Source organism: Sapajus apella, unplaced genomic scaffold, assembly GCF_009761245.1.
Source record: "Sapajus apella isolate SASKATOON/1434 unplaced genomic scaffold, GSC_monkey_1.0 scaffold95, whole genome shotgun sequence".
NCBI classification, from domain to species: Eukaryota; Metazoa; Chordata; class Mammalia; order Primates; family Cebidae; genus Sapajus; species Sapajus apella.
The window spans coordinates 1768017-1781253 of NW_022437035.1; the positions used below are offsets into that span (position 1 = coordinate 1768017).

The 13237-nt window shown below is 50.7% G+C and overlaps 1 protein-coding gene across 1 annotated transcript in view; it reads left to right on the forward strand.

The window, feature by feature from the left end:
• KIAA1671 (KIAA1671 ortholog) overlaps positions 1-13237 on the forward strand; it is a 252820-nt gene that overhangs the window by 35904 nt on the left and 203679 nt on the right. The window lies entirely within an intron of this gene.

Genomic DNA, 13237 nt, shown 5'->3' on the forward strand with positions numbered 1-13237 from the left:
AAAAAAAAAAAAAAGAAAAAGAAAATGAAGGATGAGCTTTAGCTGAGGGGACAGCTTAGGCTTTTCTGAGTGTGCCTTACCAAATTATCCCAATGTGGGTGGTTTCAAACAACAGCAGTGTATTCCATGACATTCTCGACCCTAATAGTGTCCTCAGGTCCACACCACGTCCGTGGCTATAAAGGAGAATCCCTCCTTTCTTCTTCCAGCTTCCAGTGGCGTCCCACTGTTGTTGGCCTTTCGTGGCTTCTAGCTGTGTGTCTGTGTTTTCTTTTTTTATAAGGACACTAGTCACTGGATTAGGGTCCACTCTAATGTAAAGTGACCTCATTCAGACCTAACTAATTATATCTACAAGAACTGTGTTTCCAAAGAAGGTCACATTCTGAGATTCCAGGTGGCTCCGAATTTTGGGGAGACACCATTTCTCCCATTACATTGTAAAGGGCCGTGAAATCGCAGACCTAAAGGCTGTGTGTCTGGCGGGGCGTGGGGGGGTGGGTCAAGGTGGGATTGTTTCAGCAGAGAGAGAACAGCTTTTGCAAAGGCTTTGTGGCACAGAGGCCTGCGTGACTGTGCAGTGGGGGCTGAAGCCAGGGGTCTGTGGGCCTGGGGTCTGGGCCCATGGAAAGGTGTTTGGATTCAACTCTGAATGCCCCTCAGGGGCTTAAGCAGGGACATGTTGTGGCTGGATTCCCTTTTAGAAGAAGGTTACTTAACCAGGAAGGGGCATGACAGTGACTGAGGGTACATGCCTCAAGGGTTACCCTCAAGCACGCTTAGGTCCCTCCAGTGTTCTAAGCCTCAAATAAATCCCTTGCAGGTAGGTAGGGAAGTACTGTTATCTCTTGAGGAAATGCAGGCCCAGAGAGGTTAAGCAGTTTTCTCAGGGTCACACAGCTAGGAGAAAGAGAGCTCAAGGCTCCAGCTAACATCTTTAGTCTTGTAAGTTGTCAACACACCTGGAGGCAGGGGACGACCCTCAAATACAGCGGGGTGTCCAGGGCATGGGAAAGGCCCCGGGACAGGGAGCATTGATTTCACACCTGTTGGTGCAGGTGATGCGTCATCCGCCCAGTCAAGAGACGGGTTAGCTACTGGGCGAGGGATGAGGTAGCTTCCGCAACTTAGTAAGTGCAGAATTAACTCCCATGTATCTGTGAGCTGCTGTGGATCTTCCCATTCAGAACAAAGCTCAGGACAGAGGAGAAAAGGCAGGCAAACAGCAGTCAGTGCTCACCTGTGTCCACCAAGGAGCATGTTAGAGGGCTGTTACAGACTCAGGCCCACGGCCCATGGCAAGATAATTCCAGCCGTTCCAGAACCACGGAGCTGCTGGCGCTCTGATATTTTGGATATATATTCATGTGGAGAAGAACTTTCTTCTTACTGGGAAGTAAAAATCCATCTCTATTCAGATAAAACATCTCTATTCACATTCCAAACTGGGCACATATCAGTTTTTCCCACACTGGGATTTAAAACATAAATTAGGTGCTGTCTCCGAGGTGTGGAGGATCTAACATCCTCCTGAGAGATGGACTTGGCTGGATCTGAAATTCCCCGTGGAGTGAAAGGCCCTTATTTCCTGCCCTGCCTCTTGTTTCTTTAGTTCCCTCTTTGTCTCAGTGCCTTTTGAGAGAGGAAGAGAAGGAGGGAGAGGGAGTGTGTGTGTGTGTGTGTGTGTGTGTGTGTGTGTGTGTGTCTGGGGAGGGGAGAGAGAGAAAGAGAAAATGAGAGAGAGCAGCTACTCTGATCTCCGACACCACCAGAAACCTCTGGAATAGCTCTTTTCCATTGAGGATTTTTCTCCAGCTGCGTTTTGAGAGGGCTGTGGGGTGGCCCTTCGGGAGAAATCTGCGTCAGTCTCCTGACTGCTGGGATGTGCTCCTTCCCCAGCAAGGTGGAGAGATGCCGTGTGTGCATGTGCGTGTTATGGGGGGTGGGGACGTGTGAAAGACAGGAGTTAAATTTGGTCCCGGATCTGAACACAGGTTTCCTTCCTCTCCTGGTGAAAGGCCCTGTCTCAGATGAATCATGTCCCAGACGTGATCAGCGTTCTGGGCCCACAGAATGGCAAGGCCAGTCTGGTGCTGTTGGAGGGATGCCTGCCCAGGGAATGTCAGACTCTGGTTTGGGACTCTGGAGGGACTTTGGGCCACCCCAAGGGATGACGCCTGTGACTTCAACCAGAACATCTTCCCTATGCAGGCCTCCCTCTGTATCTGTGGGAGACTGGGTTCCAGGACCCTCCTTGGATACCAAAATCTTCAGAAGCTCAAATCCCTGATATAGAATGGTGTAGTATTTGCATCTAACCTGTACACATCCTCCTGGATGCTTTTAATCATCTCAAGATTACTTATGATAGTTCATACAATGTAAATACCATGTAGGTAGCTGCTATACTACATTGTTTATGGAATATGACAAGAAAAAAACCTGTGTATCTGTTCAATACGGTTGCAACCACCCTTTTTTTCCTCAAATATTTTCTTTTCTTTTTTTTTTTCCGAGGTGGAGTCTTGCTCTGTCACCCATGCTGGAGTGCAGTGGCTTCCCAGGTTCAAGCAATTCTCCTGCCTCAGCCTACCAAGTATCTGGGATTACAGGCGCGCGCCACTGCACCCAGCTAACTTTTTTTAGTAGAGATGAGGTTTCATCCTGTTGACCAGGCTGGTCTTGAACTCCTGACCTCATGATCTGCCCGCCTCTGCCTCCCAAAGTGCTGGGATTACAGGTGGGAGCCACCACGCCCAGCTCATTTCCCAAATATTTTCAATCAGTGATTAATTGAATTCATAGATGTAGAGCCCATGGATACAGAGGGCTTACTGAATATTCATTTCATTCATCCACTCACCCACCCACCCATCCATCCATCGCAAGCCTGATGCTCAACCCTGTGCTGAGGGCAGGGCCTCATGTTAATCATCCACCCACCAATTGTTATTTGAACATCTGTCAAGGGGCTGACCCCTTTCATGCACTAGTGAGCATCCACAGAAATGAAGGACAAGGACCCTCACCCTCTAGAGGTCACAGCCTAAAGCAGGGGTCAGCCAGCTTCTCCTGTAAAGGACCAGACAGTAAATATTTTCAGCTTTGCAGACCATAACACCTCTGTCACCTGCTGACCTCCTTGGTCAGCCCGAGACATATGTAAATGAGTGGGCGTGGCTGTGGTTTGACTCCAATCACAAGTTATTTGTAGCCACACATATCTGATTTTTTTTTTTTTTTTGGAGATGGAGTCTTGCTCTGTTGCCAGGCTGGAGTGCAGTGGTGTGATCTCGGCTCACTGCAACCTCCATCTTCCGGGTTCAAACGATTCTCCTGCCTCAGCCTCCTGAGTAGCTGGGACTACAGGTGTGCTCCATCATGCCCAGCTAATTTTTGTATTTTTAGTAGAGATGGCATTTCATCATGTTGGCCAGGATGGTCTCGATCTCCTGACCTTGTGATCCGCCTGCCTCAGCCTCCCAAAAAGGCTGGGATTACAAGCGTGAGCCACAGCGCCTGGCCTGGATTTTGGAATTCCACCTTGGTCTGGGTTGGCGTCTTCTGCAGGGCAGGGATCAAGGCTTGTTCACTTCCGTATCCATAGGGCTTGGTACATAGCAGGTATTTGGGGGTCAGTACCTAGCGATGAGAACCTAAGAGCAATAAAATGATACCCTAGCCGTGGAAGAAGACGGAAAAGTGATGGGTATCTTTGGTTCAGGGGATGAGGCAGGAGGATTCCTTGAGTCCAGATGAGGCTGCAATGAGCTATGATCATGCCACTGTACTCCAGCCTGGGCAACAGAGCAGGACCCTGCCTCTAAAAAATAAAATGAAATGGCGGGGTGGTGGCTCACGCCTGTAATCCCAGTACTTTGGGAGGCCGAGACAGGCAGATCACGAGGTCAGAAGATTGAGACAATCCTGGCCAACATGGTGAAACCCCATCTCTACTAAAAATACAAAAAAATTAGCCAGGCATGGTAGTTCATGCCTGTAGTCCCAGCTACTCCGGAAGCTGAGGCAGGAGAATTGCTTAAACCCGGGAGGCGGAGGTTGCAGTGAGCTGAGATCACGCCACTGCACTACAGCCTGGGTGACAGTGCGAGACTCCATCTCAAAAAAATTAAAAAAAAAAATAAAATGGCCGGGCGCGGTGGCTCAAGCCTGTAATCCCAGCACTTTGGGAGGCCGAGGCGGGTGGATCACGAGGTCAAGAGATCGAGACCATCGTGGTCAACATGGTGAAACCCCGTCTCTACTAAAACTACAAAAAATTAGCTGGGCATGGTGGCGCGTGCCTGTAATCCCAGCTACTCGGGAGGTTGAGGCAAGAGAATTGCCTGAACCCAGGAGGCGGAGGCTGCGGTGAGCCGAGATCGCGCCATTGCACTCCAGCCTGGGTAACAAGAGCAAAACTCTGTCTCAAAAAAAAAAAATAATAATAAAATGAAATAAAACAAGAAAGATTAGCTTCTGCTGGGCACTGTGGTGCGTGCCTGTAGTCCCACCTATTCAGGAGGCTGAGGTGGGAGGATCACTTGAGCCCAGGAGCTCTGGGCTGTAGTGCGCTATGCTGATCAGGTGTCCGCACTAAGTTCAACATCAATATGGTGACCTCCTGGGAGTGGGGGACCACCAGGTTACCCAAGGAGGGGTGAACTGGCCCAGGTCGGAAACAGCAGGTCAAACCACCTGTGCTGATCAGTAGTGGGATCGCGCCTGTGAATAGCCACTGCACTCCAGCCTGGGCAGCATAGTGAGACCCCGTCTCTTAAAAAAAAAAAAAAAAGATTAGCTTCCATCAGGTTCTTGGCACAGGCCAGAGGTGCAGGAAATGTGTTCTTCGTTCCGTAAGGATGACACTGCGTGGGGCTTTGGTGGGCTACACAAAACTAAAGAAAAGCATCCAGGTCATAATGCCTAGAAGGGTGAATGTGACCTGACATGCGGAAAAAAGGGGCGGGAAAGGCAGGGGAGCCATTGTATTAGTCCATTCTCACAGAGCTGTAAAGAACGTCCTAGTGTGTGATGCTCCCCTCCCTATGTCCAACCTAAAATGCAATTAAAAAAGCCCTAAGACTTTTTTATAATTTATAAACAAAAGAGGTTTAATTGACTCACAGTTCTTTATGGCTGGGAAGCCTCTGGAAACTTACAATCATGGTGGAAGGGGAGGCAGGCACGTCTTACATGGCGGCAAGTGAGAGAGAGAGAGAGAGACAGAGAGATAGAGACAGAGAGAGACAGAGACAGGCCGAGTAAAGGGGGAAGAGCCCCTTTTAAAATCATCAGATCATGACTCACTGTCATGAGAACAGCATGGGAGAAACAGCCCCCATGATCCAATCACCTCCCACCAGGTCCCTCCCTTGACACATGGAGATAATGGGAATTACTATTGAGATTCAATTCGGGTGGGGACACAGAGCCAAACCGGAAAGCTGTGTATAAGGTGGCTGTGCATTCCAGTCCTTCTACCTCCCAGACTTGCACTTCTCACCCCTGGATGATCCCTGGCATCTCTCTGGGAGTTATTAAAAAAATGCTCATGGGCTGGGCATGGTGGCTCACATTTGTAATCCCAGCACTTTGGGAGGCTGAGGCCAGTGGATTGTTTGAGATCAAGAGTTCAAGAGTAGCCTGACCAACATGATGAAATCCCGTCTCTACTAAAAATACAAAAATTAGCTGGGTGTGGTGGCATGTGCCTGTAATCCCAGCTACTCGGGAAGCTGAGGCAGGAGAATCACTTGAATCTGGCAGTGAGCTGAGATCGTGCCATTGTAGTCCAGCCTGGGCAACCGAAGAAGACTCTGTCTCAAAAAAAAAAAAAAAAAAAAAAAAAAAAAGCCCATGCCTGGGGCCCCACCTGCAGAAATTCTAATTTCCCCCAGCACTCCCTCTGGTTATAAATATTGATCCTGTCCTTTGAACTTGGAATGGTGAGGGCTGTGTTAGTTTTCTGTGGCTGCCACAACAAATTACCACAAACTTTGTGGCTTTGAACTACAGATATTTATCCTTTAATAATTCTGGAAATTGGAAGTCCAATGTCAGTTTCCCTGAACAGAAACCAAGGCATCAGCCGGGCTGTGCTCTCCCAGGAGCATTAGGACTCTTCCCAGCTGTTAGAGACTCCTGCATGCCTTGGTGCAGGGCCCCTTCTCCATCTTCGAAGCCAGCAGCACAGCATCTTGGAGTTTCTCTTTGCCGAGGTTGTCACGTGGCCTTTTCTCTGGTCAAATCTCCCTCTGCTTCCCTCGTGTAAGGACATGTGATTTGATTTAGGATGATCTCCCCATCTTAAGATCCCTAATTTAAACACATCTGCAGAGCCTCTTTTTTTCCACGTAAGGTCACGTTCACCAGTTTAGCTGCTGTTCAGCCCACCAGAGGTTAGCATCATCTTTGCAGTCCTGAGAATGCATTTTCTGCATCTCTGGCCATGCCAAGCACTCCCTGACAGCAAATAAAATTTTTTTTATTCTGAATGTTTCTTGGCTGGAGTGCCATGGTGTGATGAGAGCTCATTGCAGCCTCAAATTCCTGGGCTCAAGTGACCCTCTTTCCTGCCTCAGCCTCCTGGCTAACCAAGACTACAGGCACACACCACCACACTTGGGTAATTATTTTATTTTTTGCAGAGGTGGGGTCTTGCTGTGTTGCCCAGGCTGGCCTCAAACAATCCTCCCACCTCAGCCTCCAGAATAGCAGAGATTACAGGTGTGCACCACCACCCCTGGCTACATGACAGCTAATTTTATAGATCCCTGCTAGATCGGGCATATTATGTGTGCTTTGCAGTTGAGAATACTGAGACATGGGGACGGAGAATTACTTTCTAAGCAGAACGTACATTTGAGCCCAGGCTTGTAGCCTCTGACCCCTGTCACGTCTACCTTCTCTACAGTCGTCTTCAGAGCTGTCTGCCTTGGGGCGGGAGATTCCATCTACAGCATCACAGGACTGTCAAGACTCCTGCACAGATCCCAGCCCCAAAACTGGAACACTTGTTATTTTTAGGGTACCTCTATTCTGACCCCCCTCCTCAGTGGGAATGATTCCCATTTCTGCTTCATATGATCCTTTGGACAGAAAATCACTATTTATATTAGTTCTTCAAAAACGGGTTTGGGTCCGGGCACAGTGGCTCACACCTGTAATCCTAATCCTTTGGGAGACCGAGGTGGATGGGTCACTTGAGGTCATGAGTTTGGGACCAGCCTGGCCAACATCGTGAAACCCCATCTCTACTAAAAAATACAAAAATTAGCTGAGCGTGGTGGCCAGTGCCTGTAGTCTCAGCTACTCGGGAGACTGAGGCAGGAGAATCACTTGAACCTGGGAGGCAGAGGTCGCAGTGAGCCAAGATGTCACTACTGACTCCTGAGTTCACGTGATTGTCCTGCCTCAGCCTCCCGAGTAGCTGAGACTACAGGCACCCACCACCACACCCGGCTAAATTTTTTGTATTTTTAATAGAGACAGGGTTTCACTATGTTGACCAGGCTGGTCTCGAACTCCTGACCTTGTGATTGGCCTGCCTTGGCCTCCCAAAGTGCTGGGATTATAGGCATGAGCCGCTGAACCACCGTGATCTGTTGCCTTCATAGTCCTGGTCAGCTCTGGGCTCAGTCTCCTCACTGCTGTAACAGGGAGCTAGGGCTTAGTGGTCCTTAAAATGAAAACTTTGAACTTCTAAGCCCTAGGAATTCAGGGCTGGTCAGGGATCTAGGCGGATGCACTGGCCCAAGGCAAGAGTGGGAGAAGGTCTGACCCTGAGCCACAGGAAAGGGAGAGTCCCTGGGTGGGGAAGAAACTATTTGGGACGAGTTCCCGAAGCTTAGCAAGAGCTCTAGAGCCCCTTTCCCCACCACTCCCTGAGAAAACACGCACTATTCATAAGCTGCAGTTTTGGTGCTGGGAGGGTGCGCGGGGTCAGTGTCCGCCTGGCAAAGGGACTTCTGCCAAAGGGACTCTTGTTTATTTGAGATCTGAACAAAAAAAGGCTGTTCTCTTAAAACCACAGCTCCAGAAGCCTTGTTGGGGTTTTGGGATCAAGGCGGAAGATGGGAGGAAGCTGTTTCTGACTCTTTGTTAAACATTAAAAACATATTCTTTTGATAGGACATTGTGAATACCAGACAGCAGGAAGAAGAAATACTCAGAAGCCCATCATCATTGGGCAAGCACTGTGAAATTTTGGCAGGGTAACTTTTTTTGTTTTTTCTTTTTGAGACACAAGAGTCTTGCTCTGTCACCCAGGCTGGAGCGAGGTAGCACAATCTCGGCTCAGTGCAACCTCCGCCTCCTGAGTTCAAGTGATTCTCCTGCCTCAGTCTCCCAAGTAGCTGGGATTACAGGCACCCGCCATCATGTCCAGATAATTTTTGGATTTTTGGTCAAACTGCCCTCCTATCTCAGCCTCCAGAGTATCTGGGACTCCAGGTGTGTGCCACCACAGCTGGCTAATTTAAAATTCTTTTTTTTTTTTTTTATATGGAGTGTTGTTCTTGTTGCCTAGGCTGGAGTGCAATGATACAGTCTGGGCTCACTGCAACCTTTGCCTCCTGGGTTCAAGCGGTTCTCCTGCCTCAGCCTCCTGAGTAGCTGGGATTACTGGTGCCCACCATCGCGCCTGGCTAATTTTTTTTTTTTTTTGTATTTTTAGTAGAGACAGGTTTCACCATGTTGGATAGGCTGGTCTCTAACACCCGACCTCAGGTGATCCACCCGCGTTGGCCTCCCAAATTCCTCACGCTGGAATTACAGGCGTGAGCCACCATGCCTGGCCATTTAAAAATTTGGGGGAGGGGTGAAGGTGGCCATGCTGCCTAGGCTGGTCCCAAACTCCTGGCCTCAAGTAATCCTCCTACGTCAGCCTCCCAAAGTGCTGGGATTATAGGTGTGAACCTCTGTGCCTGCCTCTTACAGCTTCCTGATCTGCCCCGTTTAATCTCATTACATGTGTATCGAAACGTTCCTTGGGTTTCTCTGAGTTCTTCCCGTCTTCCCGTCCCAGACTGTGTGCTGCCTGGGGTAGGGATGTGACCTGCTTACCTGCCTGCCGTTCGTTGCTGTAACCTCAGGACTTCGAAGGGGACAAGGGAGTCTTGGTTTCATGCCTCTTAGATGTTCATTCTTGTTTTGTGAAAATGGGCCCTCAGCTTTCTTCCTCTTCTAACCGGTTGAGTGGGGGCAGGTGAGCAAGTTTTATGATAGGGTGGGGGAATAGTCCCCAAACATGAAGCAAAAATGAAATGACCCCACAGATACATGCCACCTCATCAGGTTCCTCCACCGCCGTAACACATGCTTATGGATCTTCGTAATGACGGCGGTTGCCATGGAGATTCTGAGAGGTCATGGCCACTGTGAGGATAGCAGGTGTTGCTTTTTATTGAGCACTTACTATGTGTCAAGCACTGTGCTGGCGCTTTTCATGCATTTACGCATTTCATCCTCACGGCAACCTCTGAGAGAGATGCTATCATTATCCCCTTGTTACAGATGAGGAAACTGAGGCTCAGGGAGAGAGAGTCATTTGCTCAGGGTCACATAGATTGTAAGTGGCTGGGGCAGGATAGAAATCCAGATGGGGCCGGGCGCAGTGGCTCACGCCTGTAATCCCAGCACTTTGGTAGGCTGAGGTGGGTGGATCACAAGGTCAAGAGATCGAGGCCATCCTGGCCAACATGGTGAAACACCGACTCTACTAAAAATACAAAAATTAGCTGGACATGGTGGCACACGCCTGTAATCCCAGCTACTCAGGAGGTTGAGGCAGGAGAATTGCTTGAATCTGGGAGGCAGTGGTTGCAGTGAGCTGAGATCATGCCACTGCATTCCAGCCTGGGTGACAGAGCAAGACCGTCTCAAAAAGCAAAAGAAAAAGAAATTCAGATGGGATGTTTCTTCCAGGTTCTGTGTCTGTACCTACGGGTTCCCCCACCCCTCACACACCCATACCTAGGCCTCTCTGTGCACGCCGCAGCCGCCTAGACCTACAACCACACACCCTGCTCTCAGGCCCCCGCCCCCGCCCCAGCCCCGTCCGTTCTGTGTCCCTCGCCATCACACAGCCAGGCTGCCACACTCCCACTGACCCTTCACAAGCACCAGGACACAGCTCCCAGCCCCACAGGCAGAGCTGACCAGAGGACATGTGTACTGTCACCGTTCACTGTCTATTTGTTATTTTTTTTTTTTAGTTAAAGTCTTGCTCTGTCGCCCAGGCTGGAGTACAGTGGCAGGATTTCAGCTCGCTTCAACCTCTGCCTCCTGGGTTCAAGGGATTCTCCTGCCTCGGCCTCCTAAGTAGCTGGGATCACAGGCATGCGCCACCACGCCGGGCTAATTTTTGTATTTTTAGTAATGATGGGGTTTCACCATGTTGGCCAGGATGGTCTCAAACTCCTGACCTTAGGTGATACACCTGCCTTGGACTCCAAAAGCCCTGGGATTCCAGGTGTGAGCCACCTCGCCCGGCCCGTTACTGTCATGTGTGCTCCTGTCCTCCCTAGGTACCTCCCACACATGACTCAGTACCCCCAAACATACACACACATATCACGCCCACCCTACCTCCTGGAAACATGTTCCCTGGCCCCCCATACACACCCATGCTCACACACGTGCGTGCCCAACGTGCGCCCACGCCAGTAGCAGCCGTTCATGGTGGTATTAGGTTTGTATTGCAGAACCACTACCTCCAGCCCAGTGCTGGTGTGGGCAGGCCACCTCCGGAGTGTCAACATGTGGGACACAGCAGGCACCTGCTCACACCCCGGTCCTGCCCTTCCTTCAAGGGTGGAGCGCCCGTGGCCCTGCGGTGACCCGGCCTGCAGGTGGGCAGCTTCATGAGTGTTGGTCTGGGATTCCTGCCAGAGGCCAGAGGCCCAGTCTTCCCTCCTCATCTGTAGGAAAGGCCAGGGCTCGGTGGGTGAGCCAGACACTGAACTAGGTCCTTCTCGCCCAGCCGGGGAAATTGAGGCTCGCGTGCCATGGCCGAGGTCATAAGCCAGGACCAAAGGCTTCTGCTTGACCCTACTGTCCCACTTCTGGCCGAGGGCTGGCCTAGGCAGCTCCTGTCACCCAGGCCTCCTCTGGGGACCCTTCCTTCCTTATTTTGTTTTATTTTTTTTGAGATGGAGTCTTGCTCTCTCACCCAGGCTGGAGTGCGGTGGCCTGACCTTGGCTCACTGCAACCTCCGCCTCCCAGGTTCAAGCGATTCTCCTGCCTCAGCCTCCCAAGTAGCTGGGATTACAAGCGCCCACCACCACTCCCAGCTAATTTTTTTGTATTTTCAGTAGAGACGGGGTTTCCCCACATTGGTCGGACTGGTCACGAACTCATGACCTCAGGGTGATCCCCCCACTTTGGCCTCCCAGAGTGCTACGATTACTGGCATGAGCCACCACGCCTGGCCCCTTCCTTCCTTGTCTTTAGGATTGTCCCCTCTTTCTTTCTGCCAGTCCAGCAGAGCGGATCAGCCTTGTGGCTCTGGAGTTTGACAAGATGAGTGACCTTGGACAGACAGTTCATCTCTTTCAACCTCAGTTTCCTCCTTTCTGATGCAGGGAGAATAATAATCCCCGTAGTCACTGAGTCATTGTGAGCAATTGTGGCCATAATCTCCATTCCGAGTTAATTTTGGAGCCGGGGATGTGTGTGACCAGCGTGGCGTGTGTGCTTGTTTTCTCGTTGAGGTTGTTATTTCCTCTGGTGTTGGGGACTGGGCTTTGCTCTGTCTCCTCCCGTCTCTTCCTGTCCCCTCCTTGGCATGGCTACGTTAGCATTTTTGGGTTTGGGCCCAGAGGACCCCTCCTCCCGTTTGTAGAGCGGGCAGGACATGACTCATGTCTACACTGGCAGGCACCACCCTTGGCGTAACTGGCCACACCCAAAACTAATGTCCTGAGAGATTGTCTCTGGGGCTTAGCGATGTCACCTTCGGGACATTGGGACAGAAGATGGAGCTTGGACCCTGTAGGGGTCCAAACTGAGTTACCCTAAAGAGCTAGATTCCTTAAGGATGTCCATGCCTGGGGCTCTGCCAGGAGACAGGAGTCTTAAGTTTCAGGGTTCACATGGTGACTGGTAGGCCTCCGGGCTTTTACTGGGGTCTCAGATGGAGGGAATGTACCTACCATGTGCCTGTGAAATTGTGTCTGTTTGCCATTACTGAGCTCTGTAAACACTGTATTTTTTCCCCTGAACACTGGCCCTGTCTTGTTCATACCTGTATCTCCGGCTCTTAGGACAGTGCCTGGCACTTAGTAGGAGACTGCTAAAAGTTTAATCAGTAAATGAGCAATGGCTGGGCGTGGTGGCTCAGGCCTGTAATCCCAGCACTTTGGGAGGCCGGGGCGGGTGGATTGCCCAAGGTCAGGAGTTTGAGACCAACCTGGCCAACATGGTGAAACCCCCTCTCTACTAAAAACACAAAAATTAGCCAGGTGCGGTGGTGGGTGCCTGTAGTCCCAGCTACTTGGGAGACTGAGGCAGGAGCATGGTTGAACCCGGGAGGCGGAGGTTGCAGTGAGCCAGCGCATTCCAGCCTGGGCGACAGAGCAAGACTCCCATCTCAAAACCATAAACAATGGCAAACGCTTTTTTTTTTTAAGACGGGGTTTCTCCATGTAGGTCAGGATGGTCTCGAACTCCTGACCTCAGGTGATCCACCTGCCTCAGCCTCCCAAAGTTCTGGGATTACAGGTGTGAGCCACTGCGCCCGGCCCGCCAAGCACTTTTTGATGTATGTTCTTAGCAAATTAGCTACCATTCAAAGCAGATAGGATGGTTTAATCCATCTGACAGGTGGGGAAACTGAGGTTTGGGAGGTTAAGAAGCTTGCCCATGCTCATAGAGGTAGGATTTGAACTTGAGTCTGCGCACTGTTGACTACCAGCCAAAGCTCTCTCCCCACTGAGGCTCGCAGTTGCCAGGTGCTGATCTTGAAGCCAGCCTCTCTGCCTTTCCCTCTATCTGCCTTGAAGCCAGCAGTTCTCACCTGGATGCACAGGACGGAGGATACTGACATGTGAGATGCTGTTCCCCCCACCAGGAGTGGAGACTCAGTGAGGCTCCTGGCAGGCAGGTGGTAACTCCACCCTCTCCCGCTCAGGAAAGCAGATTGGAGTGCTGGGAGGCAGGGTGAGGGAGGTGGTTCTGGGTGGCCTCAGAGTCCTGCCAGACCCTGTCCATTGTTCTCTCTCCAAACTCAGCCCG